This window comes from Strongylocentrotus purpuratus, unplaced genomic scaffold, assembly GCF_000002235.5.
Source record: "Strongylocentrotus purpuratus isolate Spur 01 unplaced genomic scaffold, Spur_5.0 spur5_scaffold_8, whole genome shotgun sequence".
Classification (NCBI taxonomy): domain Eukaryota; kingdom Metazoa; phylum Echinodermata; class Echinoidea; order Camarodonta; family Strongylocentrotidae; genus Strongylocentrotus; species Strongylocentrotus purpuratus.
Genome location: NW_022145614.1, coordinates 8,243,587 through 8,258,781, shown reverse-complemented (window position 1 = coordinate 8,258,781; position 15,195 = coordinate 8,243,587). Strand labels below are relative to the sequence as shown.

The following is a 15,195-nucleotide window of genomic DNA, read 5'->3' as shown; positions in this document are numbered from 1 at the left end:
TCAGAGTCTGCTTGCTAGTATCACTAACAGTATGAAAATAATTAGTGCACAAAACCAGAAGAGTAATCACGAGAACATTCTCAGTGTTTCACTTGCGGATAATAATTATTGAAGAAGCTTGTGATATTTTTCTCCACAATGGAACTCTACACAGTCGTTAGGTGTTGTAAAAGCCAAAAGGTGGATACAAATTCAAAAACGGGGAGCACCGTACATTACTTTTTACCTCCAAATTGTCATACAAAATTGTATACATTAATATTCGATGCGATCTGCTTGCCGTTGTGCCGTGGGGACGTTTTGCCCTTTACTTTCCAAGTAGACGGGAGACCAGGAGAGCCGTTGTCAGGTTTCACGGAGGTGTCTGAGTCTCTCCATCCAGCTGCCAGTCTTGCCCAGCGATCACCAAGTCTTGTTTGCTTGTCTTCTTCTCGTAAGCCTACTTTGCCCGCATTTCTTCATGATGTTCAGCTCAATAAGATCTTCCTTTTCCATCGTCGCTAAGACGTAACCCTATATACCCCTGGTCTAGCAAAAAAGACGTCATTTCAGGGTTTTGGTCACATTGGGTACACATGCATTTCAGCGTCCGCCGTGAAAATGGAAGTCCACAATGCAATACGATGATGTAAGAGAAAATACCGTCCGGCTTTGATTCAAAGGTCTACGGAATATCTCGCAGCCCTCCTCGCGGGCCTCCTCGTCATAATTATTTCGTGGACTTTAAAAACCTACTTTGATTCAGTCCCAAAAGTGATATTAATATTACCGTCTTCAAATCAAAACAAAAGATGAATTTCTGTACATTTATATTGTAATATGGCGTCCATTCTTTGCATACATCGAATCCTTTAATCTTATAAGAGGACATTATTTCTCCAGACTGACAATATTTCGCCCGACTCCCAAGTGAATAGACGCACATTCAGTTGAGCACAACGCATACACTGGTGAAATTGGAGAACTGAGATTGATTGATGAACCAACCACTTGATCGATATTCAATTCCTATCACAAAATGTTGAATTCACTCCGTCGAATTAGTTCGATTTGATTATAGTCATTCCCATGTATTTAGTCATATTCGTCTTCTCAAATGATTTGGATGATTTTCTCCGCTTCTTGTCTTGTGGTTATGTGCGTTGGTTTGGAGAGCGTGTTGTTTCATTGTCATTATTCTATAGGTAATAGAGTCAGAGACAGAGTCTCTTAGCGACAACATGATCATTGCTTTACGGCCTCATGTTGATTACCTAGAAACACTCCATAGACACATTGCACAAATATTCATCATGAAGTTGGACAAACTAATATTTGAGGAGAGTTTTTGATTGCCAGTCGCTCTGTTCTTTCACTTCTATCACTTCTATCTATTTTGCAATATCTCGGAGAAGATCTTGTTAGGTTATGTAAATATAGGAGAAAGATCTGATCACAAACACAATCGTCTTTTGGCTAACTCTTGGCTAAATTAGGCTAATACATACAAACCAAGTGAATTCATAACTCAAGGATGAAAGGAGGACTGGTTGAATAATTTAGATGAAAGATTTAATATGTCACATTCTCAAGAAAAATTTAGCAGGACAAATCAAGTGTTCGCTTAGTTAAACAAATTCAAAACTTGGTAAGGGTTTAAATAATTGACTTGTTAACAGTGAATTTAAAATAGTTATACCTTTTTTTCCCCCAATCCATATACTTTCCCTCTTCTTTTTTTCCTTTTTTTGTGTGTTCCTTTTGTGGGGGGGGGGGGCGTCTTTTTGTTTTCTCTTGATAAATTTTCCTGTGGATACATGAGAGAGAGAGAGAGGGGGGGAGAAAAGAGGGTGTAGAGAAAGGGAGAGTGGTGGATAGGTTAGGAAGGCGAGGGAGAAAGAAAGAGACAGAGGCGCAAGAGGAAAGAATGGGGATGAAGAGGGACACAAATAATATATACAGTATATTAACAGAGAAGGGGAGTGATGGATAGGGAGCGAGGGACAGGGAAAAGGAAAGAGAAAGAGAGGAAAGATAAAAAGGGGGAAGAGATGAGTGAAAGAGAGAGAGAGAGAGAGAGAGAAGGAGAGGGATGGAGCAGGGGAAAAGGAGAGTGATTAATAGATCTATTTATTTATTAATCACTCTCTTTTTCTCTTGCTCCCTCCCTGGGAGAGAGAGAGAGAGAGGGAGAGAGAGAAAGAGAGAGAGAGGAAGATAATTCGATGGAGCCTCTTGCAGATTGTATTTTCCACGAGGATTTCTGTTTTTGTCTCTCCATATCAATGAGTGCAGGATTGTGGAAATGTGAACGGCGATGAAATCATTCGAAAACACGGCTTAAATGCAGTCGATTTCTCACCTATTCGGCGCCACCTCCGTAATGCATGCACGGGCCTTGATAGATCTGCGGCGCCAAAAACAGGACATTAATCGCACATAGAAAGTACTCACGTTTCTATTCAGAAAAGACATCCTTTCACACATCTATTTATGTACGTACTTCACGCTTTCTCTTCCTTCCTTTTCATACAGTCCCTTTCAGACGTTAATGCACCTATTTTTTTGTCTTTATAAATTTTCATATTAACAAATAAGCATGCGTATGCATTGAGAATGACATGCAGCTTTTGAGTGACCTTGCTTTGCTTATTAAATGACATCCGCGGATACAAGAGAGTAATGTCCTAATGTTCTCCCCTCGCAATAACACTTTCAAGCGACCTCTGACAAGAGGCAATGTCTGCATGATAAGCGTGGCTAGTGTCAGTTTATAGCAAACTGCTGATTTAAGGTGGCTTCTGCTTGGCGTTTGAGGTCTAAAATATTCATCTTGTGGCTTTATTCCGCTTCAAGAGGACCAGACTTTGCGCTTTGCTATACGAGTTTTCATTAGTGGGGTATAGTTGATGGATTTGTCGTCTACCAGCGTTTGAAAAGGTGTTACCATGATGGCTAGTAAGGCCCATCATTCTCTTACGGCAGAGGAGTGATAGCAAATAACTAATTTATGGTTTGAAGTGGCAGCATCATCATTAACCTGCATATTTCATGAAGAAAAGTTCAGACTCGTTGATTACTTAACCAGAAAGCACCACGGTTCAAAATTTTTGGAAGTACAAACGAGTTAAGTGGTATTGAATCAATGTAAGGTCGGTGTAGGGACTGTCAGCGAGAGAGCCAGGAATAATCATAATGGAAGACAAAGAGAGGCCAAGAAAAGGAAAAAAATGTAGTATAAAAGTAGAACTGTGTAATAATGCCACTGACAATAAGAATAGTTCCAATACCCGTTATACCCCCCAAAATCAAACAACCATGTTTTACTTATCTTCCGCAGGAGGTCCATAAAACATTAAATGTATTTCGAAAGTTTTTTTTAAATAAATAATTTGTTTCAAAATGTTAATGAAAATGTGCGAAAGAAGACGCAATGTTGTTTACTTAGATGATCCGGTCACAGCTGTGATGCAACCCCTTCCACCACCTTCTTTTATCTCCTTCATCTGCATTTCTTTTTAGATCGTTTTTATCCTTATATATTCTGACCAATATTTATTTTAAAATACACTCATAACTCATCTGTTCAAACTTGCTTTATAGTGGATTGTTTTATTAGCAAATGTTTGTGTATTTTCAGCATGCGTATGTCCTTCGATCGTTATGTGACTTTAACACATGAGTGTTGTGGTGCTGGCGCTTAATACTTTAATGCTCTTCCTCTCTTTCTACTTCTTCTTTTTCTTCTCCTTATCATCATCATCATCATCATCATCATCATCATCATCATCATTATTGTTATTATTATTATGTTTAGTATTATTATTATCATTATCATTCAAGCCCATAATATGTTTAAATGTTCACAATGCATTGAATCTCTAAGAGTAGAATTAATTAAGAAGAACATAATAATTAAGCGACATAAAAATAAATTAAATTACACGGACGCACAATGGAGACGGTAAACCTTGAATTCGAGTCGTCGTCTCTTGCAAAGAAATACAAATGTCGTAACGTGATTTGGAGGAGAACGAAAGATGGTGACAAAATACTATTCACATACGGGGGATGCAAAAGAAGGAGTTCCACCGAACGGGAGACGTTATTGCAATGGTATTGTAATGCAGACAAGCAATATTTCTTCAATTTCAATTTATTTCTTATCAAGAATCTAATATCAATTCGCCTGGGAGGAACCTGATTGTGGTGTCCAATTTATCTGAGGATATATCTTTCGTGTGATTCGTTGCTTAGATTCGCTGATATAGTCGTCTCTTGAGAAAAAAAGGACATTGCGTTTCTTAGTGCTCTCTCTCTCTCTCTCTCTCTCTATCTCTCTATTTACGTCTCCGTCTCTTTATATGTCTGTCTGTCTGTTTCTGTCTCTCTTAACTTCCCTCATTACATCTATTTTCTTTATTTCCTTTTTTATAAATTTATTCTCTGTTTACAAATTCTATTTCACAAGTATAGCCTACTTTTTCCCCCACCATGCCATTCTCTCTTTGTGCCTTTGACCGCCAATTAAGTCACTCACTGTCTTACTTCTTTTCTTTTTTTTTTTATATATCCCATCCCCTTATCTCTCACTCTTTCTCTCTCTTTCCACCCCATCTCTCTCTCTCTCCTTCCTGTCACTCCCTCTCACGTTCACTGTCTGTCTCCCCCTCTCTCTCTTTGGAACTTTTTTAAAATTTCATTTGCTGTCTATTGCTGATAGTGTTCAAGAACGCTGATTAAAACAGTGTTTTTAGTCTCTCATCATTGTCTTTTGGGTTTTCATTCTTTTTTGAATATTTTACTTTGTTGTATTTTTTTAGTTCATCTCATTAAAACAAAATTTTCAGAAATAAAAAGAAGAAAAATAATTTCTCTGAATTCGTACAGTATTATTTTGGCGAAACCTACATCTCCCCTGAACCTCTCTCTCTCTCTCTCTCTCTCTCTCTCTCTTTCTCTTCCCCTGTAAAACCAAACTTTTACAACATCATTAATACGCTCGACTTGATTTATTAATAGATGAATACACTCTTAAACGGTAATTGATTACAACGATTGCTCAGCCTTCAATAATGATATTGAAAAGCAAATGACAAATCTTGTTCTAAACTGCAAGCTACTTCCAAATTCATGCTTACATCGAAAAATTATGTCAGGAGAGATTCATGTAATCAGCGTATGATTCGCCTTGGGATGAGGATATCATGTTCAAACATGCTACCCAAGTTTTATCTGAGATCCCGAAAAAGAAGAAGATGAATGAACATTCTTTCCTTGCATATCCCGCTGGCGGAAAACTCCATTTGTGCAAATCACATTATTTAATCGGCATAGATATAAACATAACTCGTGGCGTAATAACCCTATCGCTGTCCATGCAGTGATGGGATATTTTCGTGGTTGTCATGTTGAAAGATGTTGTCTCGATGTATCGGCATCGAATGTTCTGCGGTGGAGAAAAATATTAACTCATCTCAACCGTGAAACATCGTTGGGAAAGCTACATCAAAGCCGGGTGCTAAAGCACTACTTTCTACGTGTAAGATTTATCCGCTCACAAGGCTAATGACAGCATTTTAGGGAATAACCCCTGCTGTTTAAGAAGCAGCAGATCTCCAAGTTGAACTATATATTGTTGAGAAATAAAAAAAAAAAAAAAGAGTCCACCTGGTCTCTAAAATCTATATGATGATTCAATTTTTTGACCACCCTTCACTTACTGTATAACGAATGTTTTCTCCAAAAACGATCCTTTTGATTCGTAACTGTTTCATTTTGTGAAAATTGCAAAGAACAATATTAATTAATTCGGATGACGTAAAATCGATGTTCTCCTCGAAAGTAATTAAATCAACGACTAGTTACGCAATGAAGTAGACTTAGTTGAAATATTTATTGGTTACTGAATCATCATAGGTTATAACAATAATGTGACAATGTCCTTACATGTGTATAAAACATAAGTTAAATTACATTTCCACATTCAGTATATCATAGATACATACGCTCGAAGAGGTGATGATACAGAAGGGCTACAGCCTAAGCGTGACAGCTTGATACGCTTGCAGCCCAGAAACATTTAAAATCATAACGATTGTAAAGTAAAGGTAATTACAGAACATAATTGGGGGATAATAACAAAAAATAAACAGTGACTTGCAACCAAAAAAAAAAATGGGATAGAGGGTGCATGGGAGGGGGATTTTCCTGCTATATCAAGGAAATGCTGACAAACATATATGATATCATGTGTTAATTTAAGAGATTTGTCAATATTTGCTCAATAAAATTGATTTCACACTTTTCTTGAAAGTATATACTGACTTCAAGTTACGGATGTCAACGGACAGTGAGTTCCAAATATCCGGACCAGAATGTCTTATAGATTTCATAGCCATTGTTGTTTTAGGATTACATAAATGGTATTTATTTGATTGTCTGGTTGGGTATGTATGAATATTTCTATTCAAACAAAACATTGGTGGGAAGTGGGAAGGTAGGGAATCATTATGTAGACGGAACATGAACAGTGCTTTTTGTAAAAAGTTAATATCAGTTACTTTCAGAGTTTTTAACCTCGCGAATAGGGGATCAGTGTGATCGCGATATCCAGCATTGGTACACACACGAATCGCTTTCTTTTGTAAAAGTAGCATTTTATCAGTATATACTTTTGAGTCTGCCCACAGTATATTGCAATAAGACATGTAAGGAAGAATCAAGGAATTGTATAGCATATATAGAATATTCAAAGGCACATAATGTTTTAACTTATACAGTAAACCAACAGTGCGTGACACTCTCTTTGAAACGTAATGTACATGATCACTCCATTTCAGATTTTCATTGATGATAGTTCCAAGAAATTTAGTATTTTGTTTTTTCTCCAAATATTCACCATCCAAGACTATTTCAGGTATAGGTTTATCAGTTGCATTTTTCCTGCTTTGAAAATGAATATAATTAGTTTTTTTCAGATTCAGAGACAATTTGTTGCTCCTAAACCACAAAGACAGCTTAGGTAGCTCGGTGTTCAGAATTCTCTGAAGTGATCGAAAATCGGAATTGGAGCAAAACACATTAGTATCATCAGCAAATATAATATATTGTAATGATGTAGTTGAGTTCGAGATATCATTAACATACAGTAGAAACAATAAAGGACCGAGTATCGATCCTTGTGGGACACCACATTTCATAGGCAATAATGATGAATCTACAGATTCGTAGCTTACATATTGCTTTCTACCTGACAAATAATCATTAAACCAGTCAAGAGCAACTCCTCTTACTCCGTAATAATGAAGTTTGCTTGATAGTACCTTGTGATCAAGAGTGTCAAATGCTTTGCTTAAGTCCATAAATACACCAATAACATGCTTTCGAGACGCCAAAGCATTCGAAACCTTATCATATAATTGTGCAAGGGCTAAATCGGTTGAGTGGTATTTCCTGAAACCATATTGATCCTGATTCAGTAAGTCATTTTCTGTTAGAAAACAATATAGCCTATTGTATATAAGTCTTTCCAATACTTTGGACAAACTCGAGAGAATAGAAACAGGGCGATAGTTTGAGACTTGGGAAGAGTCATCCTTTTTGTATATCGGAACAACCTTAGCAATCTTAAATGCTTCTGGAAATGTACCTGTCGTCAGAGAGAGATTAAAAATATGCACTAGTGGGGTTATTATATTTCCTATAACTTGTTTCAAAAGATATGTGCTTATCCCATCATGACCGTTAGCATAGCTTATTTTAAGAGAACGTGCAATATTCAAGATTTCAATCAAGTTTGTTGGTTTGAGAAATAATGACTTGTTGCAGGGAGTTTGAAGAAATTGTGAGAAGTCGACTCCGTTCGAAGCTATTGTATTGGCCTGATTGGGGCCAACCCCAACAAAGTAAGCATTGAAGCAATTTGCTATTTCTTTTGAATCAACCATTGTATTATTATCTTTGGTAATATGACACTTTGATTTACTCATTTGTTTTTTGAGGGCTTGATTGATCACATTCCACGTTGATGATGCATTTCCATTTGCATTTTCAAACTGCTTGGCAAAATACATTTGTCGAGACTGTCTAATAATGGTGGTTAGTTTGTTCCTATATGATTTGTAATTATTCAAGCTTTCCTCTCCTGGGTGTCGAAGACTATATTTAAATAATCTATTCCGTTTTTTAATAGAGCAAAAGATACCTTTAGTTATCCATGGCTGCTTGATTCTATTTCTTGCCGATCTTTTTTTAGTCATTGGGATATGTTTATTTAAAAGAGAGGAGAACAAGTTCCAAAAAAGTGCATATGCCTTATTGGTGTCAGTACATGCGACCACGTCATTCCATGTTACTTTGAGTAGTTCGTCATTAAACATGGCTATTTTTTCAGCTGTGATTTTACGTATCATAGCTTGATTCTTTTCGTCCACAGGATAATTGCGAACATGATTACAAATCAGGAAAATTGGAAGGTGGTCAGAGATTTCACTATACAAGAGGCCAGAGCCTATATAGTTATTGGTGACATTTTGTAAAAATGTTATCTATCAATGTAGAAGAGTTATTTGCCAATCTGGTTGGTTTATCAATCATGGCATTGAATGAATTTGATCGTAACATATTATGAAAAGTATTATCTTCCTGCAAAAGATCAATATTAAAATCACCCATCAAGTAAACATTATTATTTTCTAGATTGACCTTATGCAGCATCCTATCAAACTCATCCAAAAATAATTCAACATTTGTATGCGGAGGCCTATATATTGTACATATCAAGATGTTTTTCCTTTGAGCCATATTGATTTCAATGCATATCGAGTCAGTACCATCACTCTTCAAACTAAGGTCAGATCTAATTTTGTATGTTAACAAGTTTGAGATAAACATAGCAGCTCCACCACCCCTTCCGGTTTTTCTATCAGAACGTACAATCGAATAATTGTCAATATTACATAAAGTAGATGGAGATGTATCATTAAGCCACGTTTCTGTGACTCCTATGACTGAAAACGGTTTGGTGAGGGCCGACAGCAGAATGTTCAGATAACGTGTATTTAAAATAAAGAGTCAGTAAAATGATCCCCAGAACAGAGAAAACCACTCTTATCATAAGTATTTTTAATTCCAGAAAATCGTAAGTCATGATTAGATAAATATAACATTTTAGGAATCTAAGAATTGAATTTGATCATATTGGTTGGCAGTGATTATATTGCTGCTATAGTCCTGGGGGGTGTTTCACAAAGATCCTAAGTAGAACTTAACACTAAGTTTGACTTAAAAATTATGGACAGCCATTGGAGCCTTAAAATGAAATGTACTCAAAAGCAGAAATTCAAGTATTTTAGACATTTTATAAATTCCACAACAAGAATATGAAATCTCCTTGATGATAGAAAATATGAATGATTTGAATAAACATTTTATGCCTTTCAAAAATATTTTTACCAAATATTTTCAAAGATGCTAATGGCTGTCCATAATTTTTAAGTCCAACTTAGAGTTAAGTTCTACTTAAAATCTTTGTGAAACACCCCCCAGGATACCCCAATTCTCAGAGTTCCGACAGATTATGAAATAACACATATCGTGGTATGGTGGTTCATTCATTCGTCTCTCATTCCGAAGGTTGAGGATTCGAATCCCAGCCGGGCCCGCAAGACATTAGTCCATATTTTCCACTCTCCACCCAGGTGTAAATAGGTTCTTGGCAATTGCTTGGGAAATAATAATTGCATGGCGCTCAGGAAGAACAGCACTGATGTTGATTGGGCTTTCCTGGGTATTAAAACACAATTATGATCAATTCAATTCAGTTTTCGAATACCGTTATGGAATTTTCTGGCATTTCTAGTAAAAAATAATGTCGACAATGCTTCCATGACTACGCGGGTTTTATACAAAACTTCACCTACGCTCCACATCAATAGCGTCAAGGTAATAATAGACCATGATTAAAACACAAAACAATAATCATACTTAATCATAACCTCGTGCAGATCTAATCACGTGGGATAATTTCATACACTTTAGACCATTATCATGATTGATGTTTTTTAAGGGAAGATGGTTGCGAGACTAAGCGTGTGATTTGATATTGCTCCGAATATTGTTTTCAGCAATGTTTAGGCACATCATGTACTAGGCAAACGTGTTTATTAGGTTTCCTGTCAAGTTAAAACGATCAGCTGTAATGAAATCGAGAATCCTATGACAATTTTTCATGGAACTATGATTTGAAAAACAATGATATTAGACACGTAAAAAACAGAGGGAATGTGCAACTAGGTTGCTGGATTCTACCGCAAACAAAATCTTTTAGGAGCCATAACGGCGTTAACTCTGTATTAAAGTGTATGATTAAATGCCCTCTGGTACTAACAGACGATATTTAATTTATAAATATTCCAGGCATGTACCAAATATGGAGTTTCAAACATTCCACTATTTATGCCAGTTCAAACTTGAATCACGAAAAAACAAACAATTTAATGGTAATTCTGGCTCTCTATTGTTCTATTTTGTTCTCATTTTGTCCGCCACACCACGCCCATATACTTCCTGTCTGTCTGTCTAACCCTCCGCTATATATCTGCTGTCTCTAGCGAGATGTTCACGTCTTCATTAACATATAGATGTATTTTTAAAATAAAAGGGCATGTTATGGACGTTAAAAGTGTATCGTTAAAGGCAGGTGGTTTCATTTTCTTGCATTGGTCGAAACTATAATGTAATCTATTTATAGGGGCGTAGTGGGTCAATTCTGGCAGATGGTCACTTGAATCGAATTCTTTCGTCTTACCTGATTTAATATTGATTGTCCTTATCTCCTCAATCCTGTTGCTTAAATCACTCCCATCCCCAAGTCAGTTTCCTATTCTAAATACCCATCTTTCTCCCCCTCTCCCTTCCATTTTCCTATCTCTCTCTCTCTCTCTCTCTCTCTCTCTCTCTTTGCCTCCCTCGCTTTCTCTTTGTTCTTGCTATCTCTCACTATTTCCCCCTTCCTCACTTTTCACCATTTAACCCTCATTTCCCTCTCAGTAATTATCAGTAATATTTCTCCCTTATAATTATATTTCTAAGATGTACGTATATTTATCTATGATCTCTCTCTCTCTCTCTCTCTCTCTCTCTCTCTCTCTCTCTCTACATATATATATATATATGTATCTTTCTCTTCATCTAATGGCGTATCTTTAACTCTGATCCCCATCATAAATGCAATACCCCAGTCCGTTTTTGTGTATCATCTAAATCCGATGTCGTCCCTTCAAAAGGATTTAATTATCTCTCTCTCTCTCTCTCTCTCTCTTTCTCTCTCTCTCCCTGTCTCCCTCTCTTCACTTCTCTCTTTCTCTCTCCCCTCTTTCTCAAATCTCACTATGCTCCCTTTCTCCCGCCCATCCCTCTACCGTAATCTCTCAGTCTCTCTCATCTCTCTGTCTCCCTCTTTCACATTTTCCTGTCCCCTCCCTCTCACTTTCCCTCTCTCTCTCTCTTTCTCTCATGATGCTCATGATGTATCATCGATTAGCGTTTGATCGATGCATATCACTCGAGTCTTGTCTTGCCATCCAATGCCAAATCGTTTTTCAATTGATCAGTCTAAATCTAGAACTTTGTCCAACGGCCGGAGTGCAATTCAAAATAATTCCAGCATTTCATGTCTCACGACAAGACTTACTTTCGAAGGTTTAAGCGAGCATATATTTTTTTTAAATATTTAATTGAAATTTGTGCTTGATTTTTTAAACAAAAGTTATCGGTCGTACCCAATTATATCGTCAACTTATTCTTTCTAATACTATGTATAGGATTATTTCGTCGTAGAATTCGTAATGTCATTCACAAATATAGCAACAAATCTACACTTTGTTAAGAGAAATAAAAAAGTGAAATGTTATAGCTTTACTTTACTGTTGTATTATGTTGTTATTTTATTTACCTATTTCCTGAAATAATATTTTGCGTATAGGCCTGTTTTAAAATATTTACTTGTATCATAGCATATTCATGCTATAAAAGTATCCCTGATTCTAAAATCATCATGATTACGCTATGACTATGATATACAAATGATAGTAAGGATGAGTATAATATAGAAAAAAAATGCAATCAACTTTGTTTGTAAAACAGATTGAGAAAAGAAAGAAAGAGAGATGGAGGAGGAGGAGGAGGAGGAGAAAGAGAGAGAGGGAGAGAAAGACTCTGTGAGATGAAATTATCAATTTAGAAATAATTTGCCAATAAATGGGCGTGAAATGGCTAGATTCAATCTGGCTAAATCTCAATATCAAGCATGATAAATCTGTTATAATAGTTGATGGGAGTGAAAATTGCAATTTACCAATTTATGAGCAGAAAATTACCTCATTTACTTTGGTCTTAGTGAAATCTCTTTGCCGTATTTTCATCAAATCTGTCGTGAATAAGCAATTTCCTTTGAATAATTGTTATTTTGCATTCAAGTGTAATGACAAAATGACTGCATAATCTTCAAATGTGCTTCCTACTTTAAAGTGTACTGGTTTAACTGGTAATTATAAACAATAATATAATTTTTTTTTTTAAATCTAAAGTTGGATTTTATGTTTAAATGTTTACGTACATTGACAAAACCCTTCATATTCGAGGTTTACAATATTAAGGACAAAAATATGAAAGGAATTCTCGCCGGTGAACTAATTTATAGCCCAATTATTTTCTAAGCCTTATTTTACAATGATGAATATATAGACTCACTTGTTGAAGTAACGTATTCTGTCCAGTGTTCAATAGGTACACATCTACACATACTCCATAACAAGCAATTTTCTATCCCTTGAACATAATTTAGTTTCCGTGCCTTCATACCATAACATCCTTTTTCTATACTCCCGGGTGCAGAGAGACATGTTTGATGCATTGTCTCTGAAAATGGCAGCTATGAACTCCTCGTCATTATTTGTGAAAATGCAAAGGTATGTCACGTATATGCATGCATATAATTATGCACACAATGTTTGGTAAATATTTACCTAACAAGTAACGTGGGCGCAATTATTTATGTCCGACCAACTTTGGGGCAATGGGGCGATTTCTATTTTTAGCTCAATTTATAGTAAAAGGTAATTATGATTGAGCAAACAATTATCAAAACCTTACCGTCCATGTTGACCCTTTTTACACAACATTTTGTTGTTGGTGATGTAGGGTCAAAGCGACCTTAATTCAAGAACCAACACACATGAGGACAAATCACTACATCAGAATATACCTGTTAATACTTTCTACAATGCTGAAGTGATGGAATATTGTATTTATCTTTCTCGAACTGGTGTTGAATGTCCCAGTGATTCCGATTTGAAAAAAATTATATTAATAATAATGCAGTAGTAATAATGATGATATTAATGATTTTTTTAAATAAAGATGGAAGTAACAATAAGAAGAAGAAGAAGAAAAAAAAATCATCATCATCAAAAAGGAGGCGCGATAACTCATGCAGTTGGTAGAGCAGTGGTCTCGTAATCCGGCGACCCGGGTTCGAAACCAAGGCGATGCGCTCGTGCCCTTTGGTAAGGCATTAATCCTCATTACCAGGTCTCTCGGAGAGGACCTAAAGCCGTCGGTCCTCTAGTCGCTTACTAACAAGCATTTATGCTTTCTTAGCAGGCAGGTAAAATAACCACCACTACATGTCATGTTTCTTTTACCCAGGGAAGCTTAATTAGCATCAATGATATTCTTCTTTTCATATCTATTTATCTATGTATTTAAAGTGTCAATTTATACAGTTTTATTGTACAAAGTATATATACATATAACTATATTGTGAACCATTTATATGCCTGCCTTTTTTACTGTATGAAATCCAACTTATGGTTGCAATAAATGAATGATTCAATATTCTTCCTGAGGGTCCTGCAATTATTATTCATATCCAATTAGAAGGCATTATCCAAGAAGCCTTATATCTGACGAGTTTGATCATTTAGGACATACACATAAGCCACTCAAGAGGGACCTTAATTCCACAAGCCTTGCTTTCAACCAAGGTTACCTCATCTTTCTATAGTAACGCCATATTCTGTCAACTTGTTATATTCATGTCATGTGTGTTATGAAAGAAAGATAGATAAAACTTTAACTTGAACTTGAACTCTGTCGATACATTAGATAGCTCTAAATTACCGGTCCAGATTGCAAACTTGAAAATGGTTTGGATGAAAACATCATCGGGCAGGCAATAATCCTCTGCACAGGTGGATTTTCAGGAGGAGGACAAAAATGGACGCCGAGCATGCAACAGTGCATGGTCCCGAGATGGAACTTGACATGTTGGTATTCACAATTTAATCAAATCTTGATCAGCGTGATTTGTGCCCTTTCGTCGTAATCCATGATCCATCTTAGTGAAACGTGTGTGCTAGTCTTACCCAAACAGGCCGCCACCCTGGTCGAAAGATATCTTTGCTTGGCTCAAGTGCTCAACAAAGACTCAATCACATTATAGTCAGTCGTTAGCTATATATGTTTTAACCTGATAGTTGTATCCTCTTATCCAAAAGAAATTTTGATGACGTGTAATATTTGTGTTAAAATTACTTTCAAGGCAATTATTTTTCATGATCAAAATGTCTTATCATAGTAATAAAAACTTGGTTATCCTTAGTTTTTGGCAAGCATTGCCCTCTATGCACCAGTCATTTCTATCTACATGTTTAGAAGACATAATCCATTATTAGAGACATATTTGTATTTGGAAACCCGGTAAAGAGATAGAGAGGGAGAGAGAGAGAGAGAGAGAGAGAGAGAGAGGGGGGGTAGGGCAAGAGTAGAGTCATGGACTGAAAACGAATGAATAGCATGAGAAAGAGTGATTTAGCTTTTAGCTTAACGACTCCGAAGTGATAATGAATCACATTGATAACATTGACCTTGACGGGAATGAAAATGAGTAACCATTCTACCAGTGTGAGCATAAGTCAAAGACTAGATCGACGTGTTTTGACTTAGCTCCGTCTCCGTTTCCCTCAAAAGGTCGCGACGACAAGTAATTGATAACAAATTCGTGGTCGGAGGGGAGTTCGTATTCAAGTCAAGAGTTTCCTTATCATCAACTTCTCTCAATACAACGGGCCATTTACCAATCCATTCGCTCGTACGTGATTCCAATAGTCTCATGTGAAAGCTCTCCCCCCCCCCTCCCTCCCCAGCAAGGGT

The 15,195-nt window shown here is 36.4% G+C and overlaps 1 protein-coding gene across 1 annotated transcript in view; it reads left to right on the top strand.

Moving 5' to 3' along the window:
- Window positions 1-15,195, top strand: part of LOC576943 (sphingomyelin phosphodiesterase 3) — a 38,484-nt gene that overhangs the window by 6,133 nt on the left and 17,156 nt on the right. The window lies entirely within an intron of this gene.